This window comes from Myotis brandtii, unplaced genomic scaffold, assembly GCF_000412655.1.
Source record: "Myotis brandtii unplaced genomic scaffold, ASM41265v1 scaffold115, whole genome shotgun sequence".
In the NCBI taxonomy this organism is placed as follows: Eukaryota; Metazoa; Chordata; class Mammalia; order Chiroptera; family Vespertilionidae; genus Myotis; species Myotis brandtii.
In genome coordinates, this window is record NW_005353967.1 from 12,459,305 (window position 1) to 12,464,333 (window position 5,029).

At 47.0% G+C, this 5,029-nt stretch overlaps 1 long non-coding RNA gene across 1 annotated transcript; it reads left to right on the plus strand.

Annotated features, from left to right (window-relative positions):
• Positions 1 to 1,367: 1,367 nt before the first annotated feature.
• On the plus strand, positions 1,368 to 3,748 carry LOC106728138. Its single transcript, XR_001364395.1, has 2 exons — positions 1,368 to 2,008; positions 3,330 to 3,748. It is a non-coding gene; the product is annotated as an uncharacterized LOC106728138 (long non-coding RNA).
• Positions 3,749 to 5,029: the final 1,281 nt, after the last annotated feature.

Sequence of the window (5,029 nt, forward strand, 5' to 3'; positions counted from 1 at the left end):
AGGCAGGCAGGCGAGCGGTTGGGAGCCAGCAGTCCCGGATTGTGAGAAGGATGTCTGACTGCTGGTTTAGGTCTGATCCCACAGGAATTGGGCCTAAACCGGCAGTCAGACATCCCCCAAGGGGTCCCAGATTTGAGAGGGTGCAGGTTGGGCTGAGGGACACTCCCCCTCCCAGTGCCTGAATTTCATGCACTGGGCCTCTAGTGTGTGGATAATTGCGATGGTCTCCTCTCTGATGATCTCAAGTTTTATTTCAATATTTTTCACTTTTTCAGCCTCTCCACCTCTGTGGGCACAAACCTATGCTCTAATCAGACCAACTGAAAGTTCCTTGAAAGTTTCCATTCTCTGCTGTGTATTTATTGCCCCTCTCCCCCACTCAACCAGTCTTCTTTGACAAGACCCAGACCCTCTTCTTTTTGTCCTCTCTAAATCTGACTCATTCAAGTTCTTGCTCAAATGCAGACTCATCAAATATAGGGTTGCCAGATAAAATACAGAATGCCTTATTAAATATAAATTTCAGATAAATGAATACTTTTTACTGTATATTTGGAATATTGCATGGGACATTTATACTAAAATATTTATTGTTTATCTAAAATTTAAATTTAACTGGGCATCTTGTACTCTAATTTGCTAAATCTGGAAACTATACTCCAAGAAGCCTTCACTGGCTTCTCTGACTTTTGTTCTTCCCAGAGCTAGATGTCTGTGGAAAACCTATAGCATTCATTCACAACCTTGAATTTTTTTACAAAAGGGTACATATAACTTTTTAGAAGAGGGTAGTCAATTAAAACCCAGCACTAGTTGTACTCTTTAATTCAGTGATTACTGAACATTTAAGGCAGCTTGGGTACAAAGACAAAAATAGTGCTTGTTCATTTGTCTATTTTGATCTTTAGAGTCCACATATAAGTGAAATCATATGGTATTTTTCTCTTACTGACTTATTTCACTTAACATAGTACCCTCTAGGTCCATCCATGTCATTGCATATGGTAAGATTTCATTCTTTTTTATGGTCAAGTAATGTTCCATTGTGTACTAGTATATGTACCACAGGTTTTTTATCCACTTGTTTACTGATGGGCACTTAGAATAGCTATGTACGGTGCTAGGTAGGTACCGTACTTATCAGGGGGATCACTTTGTAAATTATATAAATGTCTAACTTCTCTTACTGACTTATTTCACTTAACATAGTACCCTCTAGGTCCATCCATGTCATTGCATATGGTAAGATTTCATTCTTTTTTATGGCCAAGTAATATTCCATTGTGTACTAGTATATGTGCCACAGGTTTTTTATCCACTTGTTTACTGATGGGCACTTAGAATAGCTATGTACGGTGCTAGGTAGGTACCGTACTTATCAGGGGGATCACTTTGTAAATTATATAAATGTCTAACATCTATGCTGTACACCTGAAGCTGTTATAAATAATACTAAATGCCAAGTCTAATTGAAAAAAATAGTGCTTGTTCTTCATGGTGCCTGGCTAGAGCAGCAGGCCCCACCAGCGCACAATGACAGTGCAGCATTCTGGTGGCCTCGACAGACAGTTCACTGTTGGTTACAGGGTAACTTCTTGGAGGAGCTATGTCTTAAAGGAGTACTAGGTAAGTGGGAGGTGGAAAGAATCTCTTTTTTGGGCAGAGAGAGAAAGATTAAACAGAAGCCAAGGGTGAGGGAGAGATGAGGGCAGGGCCAGGAAACTGGGAGAAGTTCATTGTTGTTTGAGGGGGAATTGTGGTATAAGATAGCACACGGTGCATCTGGAGGTTGGGTGGTTCAACATTTACCAGCACAATGTGGAAGATGAGGTTCAGGAAGAAGACAAAAACCAGATCATATACATTTTGTATGTCATGCTCAGGAGCCTGAGCTTCATGCTGAGAGTTGTAGGGAGTCATTGGATCATTTAGAGAAGTGAAATGCTCAGCATTAAATTTCATAAAGATAACTCAGAGGATGGGTTCATGCAACAAGTCCAATTCAAAGGTACTACAGTGATTCAGGCAGGAGATGCTGAGGTGGGTGGGATGGGGAGTTAGATACATTCAAGAGATGCTAAGGGCATAAAATCACCAGGGCCTGGGGCCAAATGGGAAATGTGGGGTGACAGAGGGAGAGAAATAAACATTTCAGGTTTGGGCAATGTCAGGGATGGCAGAGACATGCTTCAAGGTAGAGGGGACAGGAAGGTAAGCAGGTTTTGGGATGGGGATTAGGAGCACGTCTGTCTGAATGTGTTTTATTTCACATGTGGCATCTATTACATCTAGTTGTATTTTGTTACTCATCTCTTCATGTGCTCTGTTCTCTCCCCAGGTGGACTCTGATCTTTCTGGGGTCCTGGGCCACATCATCCCACCTGGGTGTGCCCCGGCGCCTTTAACTCATTTCCGCTCCTTGCATGCTCCCCTCGCCACACGCAAGTAGCGAAGCCCATGCTCAGCTCAGCCTGCTGGCAGCTGCAGCCAATCTGGGCTGCACAGCTGAGCATGGCAGGAGCTTTGAGCCAGGACACAATTTCACCCCAAAGATGTGTTTCTCCCCTGAAGGAAGCTGAACACCCGAGGCGACCTTGCCCCCTCTGGAGGGAGGACCCGTCTCCTAGCGGCAGCAGGAGGCTGTGGGTCAGTGCGGGTGATGACCAGCCCTCAGAGACACTGCCCTCTCTCTGCAGAAGCCCATAAATCCATTCATCGGGAGCAATTCCCTCTGGATCAAGAGCCTCTTGCATTCCTGAAATCAGTGAAGGCAAAATGTACAAGGATTTCTGAGAAAAGGGAATGTGGTGTGAGCGTGATCCCTGGGTGTTACTCTGCACAGAGAAAGCCTTTTCTTCCCTCCCCTGAATGCTGTTCTCTGCTCTCAAGTTAACTCATGCACTGGACTGGGTCCAAGTACATTTTGTTTCTTGATTTCCAGCCAGGCTTCTCTCAGTTGTGGCACATTTCCCTTTTTGCACCCCTCCTCCCCGTCCTTTTTTAAAAAAATAATTATTTCGACTTTTCCACGTGACTGAACCGATACAGAGGAAAACCCAGGGGCTTGGGTAGGGCTTTCCCGGGAGTGAGGCCCCAGGGGCAGAATGGTCGGCCCCTCCCTCCCTCAGCAATGGCCTGCAGGGCAAGGTATGCCTGAAAGCAGCTGAAGCAGAAAGCGTTTGAACTCTGCCCCCTGCAAATGACTTCCAGATGTGTCAACTCCAGCCTCCCGTTGTCTGACTGTAGCCCTGCCAGCATACATCTGCAGAGTCCTAGTGCACAGGAAACATGAAAGGGTATCTTTTACCGCATCTGCTCTCTCTCCCCAGCTCTCCTGTCTCCTCGGACGTGGCCCCCCATTTCATCTCCCCTCCAACAAGTTCATTAAGGAGTCGCCGCACACCTCTCCTCGGCCCACAGATGCCAGCTCGCCTATCTCCTCCCAGAGCCTGCTCGTGGCTTTCTGGACAGCTGACCAAAGCCCCACAAGACTCACTAAAGATGCGTGTGGGACTTGCTGCCGGAGGAAAGAACCGCGTTTCCTCTGCTGGGCTGGTGCCGGTTGGCAGGCTGCAAAGGGAGATTCTGGCCACGAGGAGGGCGGGGCGGAGCCCTGAAGGTGGAAACGCAGGCCTCTGGGAAGAGGTGCCTGCTGCTCAGCCGTGGGGGAGGGGAGGTCTTTCAGGCACACCTCTTTCCATGGATGTTCTGTTCTTGGGAGGAGTAAACAAGGCAGGTTTCTTTGAAACTGGGGGTATTTAGGTGCAGTATGCGTTCCATCCCCGCACCCGTTCTTCATGTAACTCAAGGGGGAGGAAAGAGTCCGAGATCCTTTTAGCAAAATAGAGCCAGAGATTTTTACTGAGGCATCAGTCTCTGGAGGAAAAGGATTTCATTATTGTGGGAATAAATGCTTGACTTTCACTCTGCCCTTTATCCATATAGACCCTAAACTCTCTCTAGCTCAGTGGTTCTCAACCTGTGGGTCGTGACCCCTTTGGCGGTCGAATGACCCGTTCACAGGGGTCGCCTAAGACCATCCTGCATGTCAGATATTTACATTACGATTCATAACAGTAGCAACAGTTATGAAGTAGCAACGAAAATAATTTTATGGTTGGGTCACAACATGAGAAACTGTATTTAAAGGGCCAGAAGGTTGAGAACCACTGCTCTAGCTCCAAACCAGGGCACATGGAATGGAGCCCAGGGACAGATCTGGGAGAGGGAGAGAGAGGGTGCACCATGGAAGGACAGAGTTGAAAGAGCCTATGGGCTCAGGGGCTGAGAGAGGAAAGGTGAGAGGTCCTGCCGACTCGGGACCCTGTCCAGCATGCAGGCCCACCTGGGAGGCAGCGAGCTCCCAGGGGTTAAGGAGAACTGCTTCTGATTATTCACTAGGTTTTCTGGACCCTGGGTAGGACTGCCCTGCCTCTGACATGAAGGGCACAGTAGAGAGTGGTGACATTTACATTCTGCTTTCCTAGTCCCCAGCACCCAGTCTCTGGCTGGCAGGTGAAGCCCTAAGATTTGGCTGGGTTGTTGCAATAGTAGCCTCCCTCTCACAAACGAACAAACAAACAAACAAACCAAAAAACAAATAAACATGTCAGCCTCATGCTTCAAGCAGGGATTGCTCTAGAAAACAAGGGAGGAGGCAGAGCTGGCTCTGGAATTCCTCTCCTTTCACCCATATCTTTCCACGTGGCTCCCCCAAAGACATAGGAACAGTAGCTTCTTCCTAAAGAAGAACAGAATCTGTAGGTTCTTGCATATAACGATGGGTGGGTAAAGGGTAAACAAAGTTTTCCTTCTGAATGAGAACTTGACTTTAGGTTAGGCGTATAGCTCTGTTACTGGCAACCTCTTAAGGGTAGGTTACAAGCTGTATTTCCAGGCCACATTGGTTCTCATACAAATGACCCCTGATTGGTAAATTGCATCAGGAAGGGGAGGAACTATATAGAGTCGTGCTTTGTTAAGGACACCGTACTTTGGGCTTCCCTGAGTGTGGTGACTGTTGTAAGAG